General features: G+C 39.3%; 2 non-coding genes across 2 annotated transcripts; one reads left to right on the top strand and one right to left on the bottom strand.

Annotated features, from left to right (window-relative positions):
- The first annotated feature begins 5,342 nt into the window (after positions 1–5,342).
- LOC141709763 (small nucleolar RNA R71) lies at positions 5,343–5,449 on the top strand. Its single transcript, XR_012570325.1, has one exon. It is a non-coding gene; the product is annotated as a small nucleolar RNA R71 (small nucleolar RNA).
- Positions 5,450–11,791: 6,342 nt separating this feature from the next.
- LOC141709151 (small nucleolar RNA R71) lies at positions 11,792–11,898 on the bottom strand. The gene has a single exon (XR_012569742.1). It is a non-coding gene; the product is annotated as a small nucleolar RNA R71 (small nucleolar RNA).
- Between the last annotated feature and the right edge of the window lie 4,881 nt (positions 11,899–16,779).

Consider the following 16,779-nt stretch of genomic DNA (forward strand, 5'->3'; position numbering starts at 1 on the left):
CACCACCCGCAGATAAAGAGTCGGTGGTGCTGCTTCCAACTTGAGTTCTCTGTCTTTTCGGTGCCATCAGAATTGAAAAAGAGAGAATGAAAGCTTAAGTGTTTAGAGAGAATTTGTGTTTGAGAGTTTGTGGATTGGTGGAGAATTTGTATGCAAGTGCATGTATTTATAGGTGGAGGGGTGTGAATTTAATAAGGAATAGAAGTGGGAATTGATTATGGGAATCGTGGGAATAATGGAATTGATTAGGAGAGGGAATTATGGGATGTGGAAGAGTAAAAATCGGGTTAGAATTGATTTTGGAATTAAAATCCCGATTTTCTCTAATAAAACTGCTATTTTTATTTTTTTTCTTGAACAGGGACTCGGCGCGGGCGCGCGCTAGGACAGCGCGAGCGCGCTCACATTCTGGAAAACCGGCGCGGGCGCGCTTGGTTACTGGAAAAACGGCGCGGCCACGCCCAGTTTCTGTACTTAGCCCCGAATTTTTTCCTTTTTCTGATTTTTTTTGTGTTTTTCTCTTTTCTTCTTGCTTCCTCTACCTACTAATGTACAACAAACTTGGGTTGCCTCCCAAGAAGCGCTTCTTTTACATCGCTAGCTCGACGTAGAATCTCGAGATCAATTGGACAATAAAACGGCACTAACCACCTCGCGGTTTGCCGTGTCACCATAATAATACTTCAACCGTTGACCATTTACCTTGATGCTTGGCCCGGATCATTCTCAAAAATTTCCACCGCTCCATGTGGAAACACATTTTTGATTATGAAGGGCCCTGACCATCTTGACTTCAACTTTCCAGGAAAAAGACGGAGACGAGAGTTGAATAAAAGAACTTGTTGCCCTGGCATAAATTTCTTGAGCACTAGACCCCGATCGTGCCACCTCTTGACTTTCTCCTTGTACATTGTATTGTTCTCATAAGCTTGAAGTCGAACCTCGTCAAGTTCATTCAACTGAAGCATCCTCTTCTTTCTAGCCGCATCCAAATCCAGATTCAATTTCTTCAAAGCCCAATAAGCTTTATGCTCGAGCCCCACTGGAAAATGACACCCCATACCATAAACCAACTGAAACGGAGACATTCCCAATGAAGTCTTATATGCTGTTCCATACGCCCAAACAGCTTCATCAAGCTTCAAAGACCAATCTTTCCTTGATGGACACATAACCTTCTCTAGAATGCGTTTGATCTCTCTGTTAGATACCTTAGCTTGACCATTCGTCTGGGGATGATAAATCGTAGCAATGCGATGATTCACATTGTACCTTTTCATCATAGCAGTGAACTTGCGGTTGCAAAAATGCGACCCCTCATCACTGATTATGACTCTTGGAGTCCCAAACCTTGTGAATATCTGCTTGCGAAGAAAATTAAGCACGACTTTCGCATCTTTGTTGGAAACGCCTTAACTTCAACCCATTTCGACACATAATCAACCGCCAACAGGATATACTAATTGTTGCAAGATGAGACGAATGGCCCCATGAAGTCAATTCCCCAAACATCGAAGACCTCAACCTCGAGGAGCACATTAAGAGGCATCTCATCCTTTTTAGACATATTACCCACACATTGACAACGATCATTTTTCAAAACGAACTGATGCACATCTTTAAACAATTTTGGCCAAAAGACACCTGCTTGAAGAACACGAGCTGTTGTCTTTTCTCCACCATAATGTCCCCCATAAGCCGTTGAGTGGAAATCTCGCAAGATCCCCCCCGTTTCGCTATAAGGAGTACATCTCCTGATGATTTTGTCAACTCCTTCGCGAAAAAGAAACGGCTCATCCCACATATACCACTTCACTTCATGTAGAAACTTCTTCCTTTGAGCATAAGATAAGTCGAGAGGCATGATGTTACTCACAAGGTAGTTCACAATGTCTGCAAACCATGGTTCTTATTGCACTCCAAACAGCTGCTCGTCGGGAAAAAACTCATTTATCAAGGTCTTATCCAATGAAGTAGCATTAAGATTCTCTAAACGCGAGAGATGATCAGCGACTTGATTTTCAGTTCCTTTCCTATCCTTGATCTCTAGTTTAAATTCTTGGAGCAAAAGAACCCATCTAATCAATCTAGGCTTCGAGTCCTTCTTCGAGATGAGATATCGAATGGCGGCGTGATCAGTGAAAACTGTCACCTTAGTCCCAAGTAAATAAGATCGAAATTTCTCAAAACCATAGACAATAGCCATAAGTTCTTTCTCCATAGTAGTGTAATTCAGTTGAGCACCATTTAGAGTCTTACTTGCGTAGTAGACTACATGAAATATATTGTTCTTCCTCTGCCCAAGAACTGCTCCAACTACATAATCACTTGCATCGCATATCATCTCAAAAGGCTCATTTCAATCAGGTACAGTTATGATAGGTGCCGAGATTAGACTCTTCTTCAATGTCTCAAAAGCCGCAAGGCACTCGTCATCAAACTTGAAAGGGACATCTTTCTCTAGTAAACTGCACAATGGATTTGAAATTTTCGAGAAGTCTTTGATGAAACGCCTGTAGAAACCCGCATGACCAAGAAAACTGCGGATTCCCTTAACATAAATAGGTGGGGGAAGATTTTCAATGACACCCACATTGGCCTTATCCACCTCAAGACCCTTATTAGAAACCTTGTGCCCGAGAATTATGCCTTGACGCACCATGAAATGACATTTCTCCCAATTGAGAACCAAATTGGTCTCAACGCACCTCTTAAAAACGTGTCCAAGATTTTGCAAGCATTCATCAAAAGAATCGCCAAAGACTGAGAAGTTGTCCATGAATACTTCCACATTCTGGCCAATCATGTCAGAAAAGATGGCCATCATACATCATTGAAATGTAGCTGGTGCACTACACAGACCAAAAGAAACTCGTCTAAAGGCGAACGTACCGAATGGACAAGTGAAGTTAGTTTTCTTTTAATCTTCTGGAGTAATATAAATCTGAATATACCCCGAATAACCATCCAGAAGATAATAGTACTCATGACCACCCAACCTGTCAAGCATCTGATCAATGAAGGGCAAGGGCAAGTGATACTTCCTAGTGGCCTTGTTTAGCTTCCTGTAGTCCATACAGACTCTCCACCCCGTGACTGTCCGTGTAGGAATAAGCTCATTCTTCTCATTTTCTACCACAGTAATACCTCCTTTTTTGGCACACATTGAACCGGGCTTACCCATGAACTGTCAGAGATAGGATAAATGATCCCTGCATCTATCCACTTCAGAATTTCCTTCTTTACTACTTACCTTCATGATTGGATTAAGTCTTCTTTATTGCACGACTGTGGGCTTGCTACCTTCTTCTAGCAGAATTTTATGCATACAGTAAGAAGGGCTGATTCCCTTGATATCTGCTATAGTCCATCCAATTGCCGATTTGAACTCTCTCAGAATTCTCAAAAGCTTTTCCTCATCGCTACCTGAAAGGTCAGATGCAATAATAACAGGCAGAATAGATGCATCACCTAAAAAAGTATACCTCAAATGTTCAGGCAAAGGCTTAAACTCAAGAGTAGGAGCTTCCTCAATAGAAGGCTTGAGGCGTTTAGGAGCTTTGCTCAATTCTTCCATTCCAAGAGATTCAAAAGGCATATCGATCTTCCTCTTTCAGGGAGACGCATTCAAATATTGCAATTGCTCATCTCCTTTATCATCTTCACTGTCTGAATTTCCCAACAAGGCTTTTTCTAAGGCATCAGACCTTAGCAATTGATCAAGTTCCGATGTGACCACCGAGTCGCCCAACTCGACTTTTAAGCACTCCTCATTATCAGTAGGAAATTTTACAGCAGTGAACATATTGAAAGTCACATCCTAATCCAACACTCGCATTGTAAGCTCACCCTTCTGCACATCAATCAAGGTCCGGCCAGTTGCCAAGAAGGGCCTTCCCAAGATTATGGGAATCTTCTTATCCTCTTCAAAATCAAGAATGATGAAATCATTATGGAAGATGAGTTTATCCACCTTGACCAAGACATCCTCCACAATACCTCTTGGATATGTAATAGAACGGTCGGCCAACTGCAAGGTCATATAAGTTGGTTTGGGATCAGGTAAGTCCAATTGCTTAAAGATTGACAAGGGCATCAGATTAATGCTAGCTCCCAAGTCACATAAGCATCTGTCAAAAGACACTTTTCCAATAGTACATGGAATAGTGAAGCTTCCTGGATCTTTAAGCTTCGGAGGCAACTTCTGCTGTAGCACATCACTGCATTCCTCCGTGAGAGCGACAGTCTCTAAATTATCTAGCTTCACCTTCCGAGAGAGAATACCTTTCATAAACTTTGCATAACTAGGCATCTGCTCGAGAGCCTCGGTGAAAGGTATGTTGATATGAAGTTTCTTGAACACCTCCAGAAACTTCTCGAATTGCTTGTCCAGCTTTTTCTTCTGCGGCCTCTTAGGAAAAGGCGGTGGAGGATAGATCTGTTTCTCCCCTTTATTACCCTCAGGCAGAGTGTGCTCAATAGTAGTCTTCCTTGGTTCCACTTCTTCATCCTGCTACTTTGCTTCTTCCTCAACCCCAGCTTTTTCAGTCAACACTTGAGTATGATCGGGATTTGCAACCTTCCCAGACCTCAAAGTAATTGCCTTTACCTGCTCCTTAGCTTCCTTCTTTCCTGGTACTTCATTGTCACTAGGAAATGTACCAGATTAACGATATAGCAAGGCATTGGCAATTTGCCCAATTTGATTTTCCAAGGTCTTGATAGAAATAGCTTGACTCTTGCACATGAGGTTCAACTCCTCTAATTCAGATTTTTCATTAGCTTGTTGCAGCTAGAGTTGTTATTTTGGTGCATACTGCGGTTGCTGAAACACAGGGGGGTTGTACTGCTTAGCTAGATACTGCTGATAAGGCTGTTGAACCGCATTCTGAGCATTGCTCCAACTGAAATTAGGATGATTGCGGTTGTTAGGATGATAGGTGGCTCACATAGGTTGTTGCGATCGCTGGAAGTTGCTCACAAACTAAGCTGATTCATTAGAAATTGCACACTGATCAGTCTCATGGGCACCAGCATAAAGCTCACAGACACTAGTAATTTGATTAACTCCATAATTAGCCAAAGTTTCCACCTTCATTATCAAAGCCTTAAGTTGGGCAGCTATAGTAGTTGCTGCATCCAACTCCAGAATTCCTGCTACTTTTCCCTGAGTCAATCTCTGGGAAGGATTCTGGTACTCATTAGCAGCCATCAGTTCAATAAGTTAATAAGCTTCAGCATAGCCCTTAGCCCACAAGGCTCCTCCTGATGCTGCATCAAGCATGGGCCTAGAAGTAGGACCCAATCCATTGTAGAAACAGTTGATAATCATCCAATCAGGCATGCCATGGTCTGGGCACTTCCTTAGCATCTCCTTATATCGATCCCAAGCCTCACACAGAGATTCTCCAGTTTTCTGCGTGAACTGGGTAAGAGTATTCTTGATTGCTGCAGTCTTCACCATGGGAAAAAATTTAGTGAGAAACTTTTGAGCAAGATCTTCCCAAGTCCTGATAGACCCTACCGGTAGAGAGTGTAACCATCACTTAGCTTTGTCCCTCAAAGAGAATGGGAAGAGTCGCAACTTGACAGCATCTTCAGTCACACCATTGAACTTGAAAGTATCGCAGATCTTGATGAAATCCCTGATGTGCATGTTGGGGTCTTCGGTAGGAGAACCCCCAAACTGAACTGAGTTCTGTATCATCTGGATCATGCTGGAGTTGATCTCAAAAGTGTTAGCCGTGATGGCTGGTCTAATGATGCTAGAGTGAATGTCATTAATTTTTGGCTTAGAATAGTCCATCAAAACCTTCGAATTTTCTGCTTGATCACCCATAGCTACTATAATTGGCTCTTCATGTGGCGCCCTCCAAACCCGGGTCAGAAGTTTGGGGTCCACACACACACACGCCTTATTTACAACCTGCTTATAATAATAATAAAGATAACAATAATATGCAGTGACCCTAATTATCAACTACCACGGATCGCAACAGGTTAAAGTATGCACACAAGCCACACATCTACTTATATTACATACTGTTCAAATCCTAACTATTCCAAACTCAAAACTGAGTATTAAACATTATTACAAACTTTTACAGACTTAAATTATCCCAAAAGAAACCTACTAGCTTAGCTCGATCAACCTGAACCCCTAGCTCTCGCGCTGGACTGGGGATCCGCGGTACCAACTGGTTCCTTCTTAACTGGAAAAGAACAGAAACAATATCGCACAAATGAGCTAACTAGCTCAGCAAGTCACAATGACAAAACTGAGAATAATGATCATCAAGTGAACATGATTATGATATCAAGTGAACAATAGATTATGATTTAGAATTGGATATTATATTTTCATGTTAAAACCAAGGTTAGGCTGCTGATCAGTCACGCACTAACCCCGAGCAAAGCACACAGCACTGCTCTAACTACTGGATCCAAGGCACACATTAGCATAACTTGATCATTATATGGTCTGACCACGAATCTGGTCCATAATTTTATAAAAACAATCCAATTCTAATATAATAACAGAAAAAGCAATAATAATCAATAACCAGAATCATTAACAATAATGAGTGTTTAACAATGAAAGGGTTTCAATCCTTGTAATGATCAATAAGGTAATTTCAAAGCTTGGATGCTGGGCAATGAAAGAATTGGATAACAAAGGAATCAATATTTCAGGGTTTCAAGGACTTGGTCTTTCAAAGCATAAAATACAAAGATTTGATTGTGTAAGCAATCTGGTTCAGTGTTTAATATTTAGTTTGTATATATTTGTGGAGTAGGATCGTATACTTGAGGTTCGTGTTTGGGTATACAACAATCAATGGTCTAGAAAGAATCAGGTTACGGCTCAAGATCAATAACTGGAATCAAGGTTTAGGGTACAGTGCTTCAAAGCACTTGCAATATCAACAAGACTATCAAGTACTACAATATCTCGAGAAAGTTCATAATACTTGCCTGATATTAGCTTACTACACTGCACTCGCTTCCAATCACAATCGTCTTACTCCTCAACTACCTGTTTCCCTTTCCTACGCCTTGCCTCTTCTGCTCACATATCATAAGCATCTATCAATAATCGACTCATAGGGTTCTATTCAACACATACTTCTATCTACCATTCGTTTTACCCAAATCCGATTAACGGATTGAAAGTTATGCAATAATCAAGTAAACACCGAATATATAGACTGATAGTCAATCAACAAGTCACATATAGCACATAATACATCACGTAGTCAATGATATATTATTTATAAAGAAGTCTCGGGTCATAAATAGGCTTTCTGATATTTAAAATGATTTTTAAAACATTTTTCAGAATTAAAATAGGTCGTTGGATCAATTTCGGGTTAATAAAAAGGGTTCGGTAGGCCAATTCTGGCTCCGAAATAATTTTATACTAATTATCGAGCTTTGGAAATAATTTAGAATAATATTTTAAAGTTCGAAACTATTTTTCGGAATTTTTAAATCATTTTCATATAATTAAATCTAATTAAATAATTGATTAAAATCAATTAATAATTAATTAAATCAATTAATCAATTAGTTTTTGAATTAATTGACCAATTAATTAATTAAAAATTAAATGAAATTAATTAACTAATTAATTTAGATTTATTTTTAAATTAAAAATAATTTTCGGAATTAAAATAATAATTTTCAGAATTTTCAGAAATTGAAAATGAATTTTTATAATAAAAATAAATAGGAAATATGATTTTTAAACATTTTATAAACAGGAATCCTATTTTTAAAAACTTTGTAAACTACAGGGACTAAACTTCACCATCTTCAAAAATACAGGGACTAAACTGCAATTTTGCAGTTTCAGTCGCCGGAAAATCGGGGGTGGCCGGAGAACTCACCTCCGACATCCTCCCACCACCATCACCTCCAGAATTAAACTACACAACACCAGGAACCTATATCTGCAATCAAAATTCATCAATAACCCCAGACTTGGCCGGAATTTGATCAAGAAACTCGCCGGTTTCCGGAGGGTTCGACGTAAACTTCAAAATACAACTCCCTTCTCTACAGACCTCGTTGATTCATGAAACTTGTACGACTAGATTGCAAATTTCACAGAGAATACAATACACTATACCACAACATCAATCTATTTCAGAATAAGAAACCCCTAAATTTCAATTAAGAACATTCATACGGGTTATAAACCCTAATTTTAAAATTCGAAAATCAAACTCAAATTTGAACATGTTATTGAACTCCAAATCAGACGTATAATATATCAAAATCATCAGGAAAACAAGCTCTACAACATGCAATCATCAAATCATATAAACAATCATCCGAACAAAAATTCATATTTTTAATAAATTTAATTCGAAAATAAATAAATTTCCAGAAAATAAACCTTTAACTCTGCAGTGAAACAAAGCTCAGAATATGATAGAACACTTCAAATCCTTCGTTTTGGTTACTCAAGCTTTGAAAACAGAGATCGGCAACGCCTTCGTTTTCCTGTTTGATTCTTAGAACAGTTTATGTAATTAGGGTTTTTCTCTGAAAATTATAGAATTAACTATCTGCAAATGATTTTGATACGAAATAAAATACGGAAAAAGGCTATTTATATTTACGAAATATTAATATCCCGTTGGATCATTCCGGATATAAAACGGTACATTTATTTGTAAAAACTGATCCAAACGGTATCGGTTTTCGGGATAATTATCCAAATCAGTACAATTTATACTGCGGTCTTGGTCTCAGCGCCTGGTTACACGTATTACGAAGTGATAATTATGATAGTTTAATAAAAAGCTCCAGTTTATCGAAAATACGGGTTTTATTGATTTACCGAAACGAGTATTGTATCGAAAATGTTGCACCGGGACCCGCGCAGGACAAACCGTACGCCTGATCGAAAAAGTCGAAACATGGAATATGCTCGGAATATTACAATTAGGTTAGGAAGGAGTTCTCAGAAGAGTTTCGGGTTTCAAAAACGTAACAACGGTTAACGTCGGTTGGTTCCCGTTTTTATAAAATAGATTTTAAATACTCGGAAAAAGATTTTATAAATTTCATATGATCCTTATAAATCCATAAATCAACATAAAAATAATTAGGAAGATATGACAATTATCTATGTTTTATTTTGGACATATAAAAATTAAAATACTCAATTAATGTTATTTTTGAATATCCAAGTACAGATAACATTTAACAATTAACTCACAGAATAGATACTGAACTCACATAATAATTATTTAATAGAAAAATAATTATACGATATATCCCGGATATTACACTTCAACTTTCTCTTCTTCTTCTACCTTCTTTTCTTCCTCAAAAATTTCTCTGCGAATTACCACAAGTTCTTCCCCGGCTTTATCCAGTGTTCTCTTACGAGTACGCGAACGCGTATGCATACACCCTCGCTAGATCACCTGAAATAAAATAAGGAAACAAATAAGTAACAATGTCCGAGTTAATGAACTTTAACGACCACTGATGGAAAGCACATAAACTAGTAATTAACAGTGCAGTCCCCGGCAACGGCGCCAAAAACTTGTTAGTCGCTAAACACGCGCTAATATTATACACAAGTATACGAGTTCGCAAGTAGTATAAGATATAAATCAGATTTGATTCCACAGAGACTGTATTGGTTAACTATCTAAATTACGCACCTAAGCAACAATGTATGGTTATTATTCAATGCTAAGACGATAATAAATTAAGAATATTTATAACTAAGAATTACGCTAACCATTATAACTACGAGAATAAGATTGATTGAATTAATATATATGACAGACATGGGATTCTAACTTCATTAAATACTTCATTCAATAGCCTTATTATTTTCAACCTTAACATGCAATGATGATGATACTAATCAGACAACACGAAACTGATAAACGCCAACTTTCGTTGCACGAGTACCATTTTACCAGACATACACAAAAGAGATAGAAGCTGAATAGGCACCAATTATATTGAGACCCTATATATCTATAGAATTTGACAACATAACGGTTTAAGCACAAGTTATCTATCTTGATTACATAGGGCAAGTAAGATGGTTAAATTACCTACGAATCATGCATATCAATACATGAACCAATGCTAGCATGGCAAGTTCTAAATCCTTAAATTCACTTTCGCTTCATTAAGAATTAACACACTATCTTATAAGTTCGCAACGCTCATAAGACGAATATGCACAACCAATACTAGGATATCATACAATCACCACACACTAAGGCATCAAACAATTTAACTAAAGAAATCCATAAATAAATCCGCTAGAACCCCACGATAACGATTAGCCCATAATTGAACTCATCGCCAACGTGGGTTCCAATAAAAACATGGTATAGCAAATGTAGTCTTTATACGAATAAATAAACCAAAGTACAAACAAGCGTAAAGGTTCAGCAAAACAAGAAACAAGCATCCAAATTACAACTCAAAACAAAGATTCACAAGAATAAACTAGTTCGTCTTCGCCTTCGTTGAATTGTGCCAAAAGGTCTCTTGTCATCTTCTCCATCATTGATGTCTTGATAAATCTGAATATATCTTGAAAAATGACCTAAATTATGTTTATATAGCAGTCCATGCATCCCAGGAGTCCAGCAATTTGAATTATAAAAGAATCAGGATTATAATATCCCGACCCAGCGCGAGCGCGCGCTTCACCAGCGCGGGCGCGCTGACTTCCTGCTTTCTCGGCGCGGCCGCGTGGAACACCAGCGCGGGCGCGCCTGCCTTCTGCCAAAACTTCATTTTTCTTCTTTTTTATTCCTTGCAGCTTCGAGCCAATCTTTCAATCTTTTATTCCAACACATCCTAAACACCATATTAGCATCAAAACAATGCTAATTCACCTAATTCACGAAGTAAAGCCTGAAATGCAAAAATACTTGAAAACACGTTAAAATACAAATAACTTGAGTACAAATACACCAACTCAAAGCTAATTAGAGCATAGATAAGTGTCATAAAATCCACTTAACAAGCCATACCATTTTTGCATAAGTGCATAATCTTAAGTTAACTAAAAAGAGTCTATGTGGGAACGAATCTGATTTATATCTTATGCTACTTGCAAACGCGTATACTTGCGTTTAATTTTAGCGCGTGTTTTCGTCCTAACAAGTTTTTGGCGCCACTGTCGGGGACTCGGTGTTAATTTTTAGTTTATGTGCTTGACATCAGTGGTCGTTAAAGTTCACTAACTCGGATATTTTACTTACTTGTTTTGCTTGTTGGTATTTCAGGTACTCTAGAGGGCGTGTAAGCGAACAGGTTCTCAATCTCGTAAGGAAGCACTGGAAGAAGTTGAAGTAGTTGAAGAAGTTTTGAAGAAGTTGAGAAAGTTGAAGAAGAAGCTATTATTGTAATGGGAGAACCAGTAGCAAATCTGAAAGCTTTGATGGATTATTCTCCGCCGAAGATCAATGATATTCAGTCTAGCATTATCAGACCATCCATCGCGGCTAATACTTTTGAAATCAAATCTAGCATGATTCAGATGGTGCAGAATTCAGTCCAGTTTGGGGGTTCTCCAACGGAAGATCCCAATATGCACATTAGAGATTTCATCGAGATATGTGACACTTTCAAGTTCAACAATATTTCTGAAGATACTATAAAGCTGAGGCTTTTCCCATTCTCTCTGAGGGATAAAGCTAAGTGTTGGTTGCATTCTCTACCACCAGGCTCTATTACTACTTGGGAAGATCTTGCTCAGAAGTTTCTTACTAAATTCTTCTCTATGACGAAGGCAGCTGTAATCAGGAACGCTCTTACTCAATTTGCACAGCAATCAGGAGAGTCTTTGTGTAAAGCTTGGGAGTGCTATAAGGAGATGCTTAGGAAGTATCCTCATCATGGGATTCCTGAATGGATGATCATCAATTATTTTTATAATGGTTTGGGAGCACAGTCTAGACCCATGCTAGATGCAGCATCAGGTGGAGCCTTACGGGCTAAGAGCTACGATGAAGCTTATGAGTTGATTGAACTGATGGTTGTTAATGAATACCAGAATCCAACTCAGAGACTACCTCAAGGCAAGGTAGCTGGAATTCTGGAGGTGGATACAACTACTGCTATAACTGCTCAGCTTAAGGCTTTGACGATGAAGGTGGATTATTTGGATAATTATGGAGTTAATCAGATCACAAGTGTTTGTGAGCTTTACGCAGGTGCGCATGAAACTGAGCAGTGTGCTATTTCTAGTGAATAATCTCAGTTTGTGAGCAACTCTAAGAGGTCACAACAACCAGTTCCATCCACTTACCATCCCAAGAATCGAAATTACCCTAACTTCAGCTGGAGCAATAATCAGAATGCGGTACAACAGCCTTATCAGCAGTATACAGCAAAGCAATTCAACCCTCCTGGTTTTCAACAACCACAATATATACCAAGACAACAACTCCAACTTCAACAACTACCGCATGGAAGTACAAGTCAATCTAATAAAAAATCTGAATTGGAGGAGTTGAGGCTCATGTGCAAGAGTCAAGTGGTTTCTATTAAGACCTCGGAGAATCAAATTGGGCAGATTGCCAAAGCCTTGCTAAATCGACAACCTGGTACACCCCCTAGTGACACAGAAGTTCCAGGCAAGAGGGAAGCTAATGAGCATCTCAAGGCAATTACATTGAGGTCTGGGAAGGTTGCGAACCCCGAAAAATCTGGAGTAGTGGCTGGAGAAGATGTGTAGAAGGAAGCAGAAGTGGAATCAAGGAAGAAAACTGTGGAACACACTCCTCCTGAGGGTAATACAGGGGAGAAACAGGTCTATCCTCCACCTCATTTTCTTAAGAGGCTAAAGAACCAAAAGTTGGATAAGCAATTTGCTAAGTTTCTGGAGGTGTTCAAGAAACTTCATATCAACATACCTTTCATTGAAGCACTTGAACAGATGCCTAGCTATACAAAGTTTATGAAATGTATTCTCTCTTGGAAAGTGAAGCTCGATGACTTAGAGACTGTTGCTCTTACGGAGGAATGCAGTGTTGTGCTGCAACAGAAGTTGCCTCCGAAGCTTAAAGATCCTGGAAGCTTCACTATTCCTTGCACCATCAGAAACTTGTCGTTTGACAAGTGTTTATGTGATTTGGGAGCTAGCATCAATCTGATTCCTTTGTCTATCTTCAAGAAGTTGGGTTTACCTGATCCAAAGCCTACATATATATCCTTGGAGTTAGCCAATCGTTCTATTACATATCCACGAGGCATTGTGGGGGATGTCTTAGTTAAGGTGGACAAACTCATCTTTCCTGCTGACTTTGTAATTCTTGATTTCAAGGAGGGTAAAAAGATTCCCATAATCTCGGGAAGACCATTCTTGGCTAATGGTCGAACCTTGATTGATGTGCAGAAGGGTGAGCTCACTATGCGAGTACTGGACCAGGATATGACCTTTAATGTTTTCAATGCCATGAAATTCCCTACTGATAAAGAGGAGTGCTTAAAAGTGAAATTGGTCGATTCTGTGGTTACTTCAGAACTTGATCAAATACTAAGTTCTGATGCCTTAGAGAAAGCCTTAATGGGGAATTCAGATAGTGAAGCTGATGAAGGTGATGAGCAGTTGCAGTATTTGAATGCTTCTTCTTAGAAGTGAAGGCTGGATATGCCTTTTGAATCTCTTGGATTGTCAGAACTCAAAAATGCTGAGGGGCGTCTCAAGACATCTATTAAGGAAGCTCCTACATTCGAGCTTAAACCTTTGGCTAAATACTTAAGGTATGCTTTTTTAGGTGATGCATCTACTTTGCCTGTTATTATTACATCTGAACTTTCAGGTAGTGATGAGGAAAAGCTCTTGAGAATTCTGAGAGAGTTCAAATCGGCAATTGGATGGACTATAGCAGATATCAAGGGAATCAACCCTTCTTATTGCATGCACAAAATTCTACTAGAGGAAGGAAGCAAGCCAACTATTGAGCAACAAAGAAGGCTAAATCCGAACATAAAGGAGGTTGTGAAGAAGGAAATTCTTAAGTGGTTAGACGCATGCATCATGTATCCTATTTTTGACAGTTCTTGGGTGAGCCCAGTTCACTGTGTGTGCCAAAAAAGGAGGCATCACTGTGGTTGCTAATGAAAAGAATGAGCTCATTCCTACCCGAACAGTCACGGGGTGGAGAGTTTGCATGGATTACAGGAAGCTGAACAAGGCCACAAGGAAAGATCACTTCCCTCTTCCTTTTATTAATCAGATGCTTGACAGGTTGGCTGAGCATGAATACTACTGTCTTCTGGATGGCTATTTAGGCTATAATCAGATTTGCATTGCTCCAGAAGGGTTTCTTTTGGGTTATGTGGTGCACCTACCACATTTTAGAGATGCATGATGGCCATCTTCTCTGACATAATTGGTCAGAATGTGGAGGTGTTCATGGATGATTTTTCTATGTTCGGGGATTCTTTCGACGAGTGCTTGCAAAATCTTGGCGCGGTTCTTAAAAGGTGTAATGAGACCAATTTGGTTCTCAACTGGGAGATATGTCACTTTATGGTGCATCATGGCATCATTCTTGGGCGCAATATCTCTAGTAAAGGTCCTCAGGTGGACAGAGCCAAGGTGGAGGTCATTGAAAACCTTCCTCCACCAATTTATGTTAAGGGAATCCGCAGTTTTCTTGGTCATGCGGGTTTCTATCGATGGTTCATCAAGGATTTCTCTAAAATCTCTAAACCATTGTGCAATCTATTAGAGAAAGATGTCCCGTTCAAGTTTGATAATGAGTGTCTAGTTGCTTTTGAGAGCTTAAAGAAGAGCTTGATCACGGCATCTGTCATAACTGTACCTGATTGTAATGAGCCTTTTGAAATGATGTATGATGCAAGTTACTATACAATTGGAGCGGTTCTTGGGCAAAGAAAGAACAATATATTTCATGTGGTCTACTATGCTAGTAAGACCTTCAATGGTGCTCAACTGAACTACACTACTACTGAGAAGGAACTCTTAGCCATTGTCTACGGTTTTGAGAAGTTTTGATCTTATTTGCTTGGGACGAAGGTGACAGTTTTCACTGATCACGCTGCAATTTGCTATCTCGTCTTGAAAAAGGACTCGAAGCCTAGATTGATGCGATGGGTTCTTTTACTACAAAAGTTTGAGTTGGAGATCAAGGATAAAAAAGGTAATGAGAATCAAGTTGCTGATCATCTCTCTCGTTTAGAAGATCCAGGTACAGCTTCACATGAAAAAAAAATTGATAAATGAGTCTTTCCCCGATGAGCAGTTGTTTGGGGTGCAAGAAGAAGAACCGTGGTTCGCAGACATTGTGAACTATCTTGTGAGCAACATTATGCCCCCACACTTAACTTATGCTCAAAGGAAGAAGTTTCTTCATGAGGTGAAGTGGTACATGTGGGATGAGCCATTTTTGTTTCGGCAAGGAGCTAACCAAATCATCAGGAGATGTATTCCGTACAATGAGACGGAGATTATGTTGCGAGACTGTCATTCGACTGTTTATGGAGGCCACTATGGTGGATAAAAGACAACAGCTCATATCCTTCAAGCAGGATTCTTCTGGCCTATATTGTTTAAGGATGTACATCAGTTCGTTTAGAAGTGTGAACACTGTCAGCGTGTTGGTAATATGTCAAAGAAGGATGAGATGCCTCTTAATGTGCTTCTCGAGGTTGAGGTCTTCGATGTTTGGGGAATTGACTTCATGGGGCCATTTATCTCATCTTGCAATAACCAGTATAACTTGTTGGCGGTCGATTATGTGTCAAAATGGGTCAAGTCAAGGATTTGCTAATAAATGCTGCGAAGGTAGTGCTCAATTTTCTTCACAAGCAGACATTCACAAGATTCGGGACTCCAAGAGTCATAATCAGTGACAAGGGATCGCATTTCTGCAATCGCAAGTTCACTGCTATGATGCAGAGATATAATGTGAATTATCATATTGCTACAACCTACCATCCTCAGACTAATGGTCAAGATGAGGTGTCTAACAGAGAGATCAAGCGTATTCTAGAGAAAGTTGTATGTCGATCGAGAAAGGATTGGTCTTTAAAGCTGGATAAATCTGTTTGGGCTTATCGAACAGCATTTAAAACTCCGCTAGGCATGTCACCGTTTCAATTGGTTTATGGTAAAGGATGTCATTTTCCTGTGGAGCTAGAGCACAAGGCACATTGGGCTTTAAATAAATTGAACCTTGATATGGATGCAGCTGGTAAGAAAAGGATGCTTCAATTGAATGAACTCGACAAGTTCCAATGATAAGTGGCATTTTATACCACTTAGAACGTCTTATAATAGCTTGAATTGATGTCTTGAAATCAAGTATTTTGTGTATTTGATGCATTTTTCTAGTGTTTGTGCATTTCAGGGTATTACTTGCATTTGTGGGGAGATTTCATCAAGAATAAGCCTTAGTATGTGCTTGGCATTGCAAGTGGGAAGTTAGGAGCAGAATGCAGCGAAGAACGAGAGCAAAAAAATGAATTTTCCAGAAAGGTGTTGGGCGCCCGCTCAGCCTGGCTGGGCGGCCGCTCAGGAAGCTGGGCGCCCGCTCAGGATTGCTGGGCGGCCGCTCAGGGGTGCGAAATTAGAATCTGATTTTTAAAGTTCTTATTCTGCTGGACTTCTGACTTCTTAGATGGCTGGGTTTTGTGGGGCTTCTATATAAGTAGTTTTCAGAGACGTTTCACGTGTGTTGAATCGTGGTATTAATCGAGGAGCAAGAAGATAATGAAGAAGACCGTTTTAGCACATCGCAACGAAGAGGAAGC

This window comes from Apium graveolens, chromosome 2, assembly GCF_009905375.1.
Source record: "Apium graveolens cultivar Ventura chromosome 2, ASM990537v1, whole genome shotgun sequence".
NCBI lineage: Eukaryota > Viridiplantae > Streptophyta > Magnoliopsida > Apiales > Apiaceae > Apium > Apium graveolens.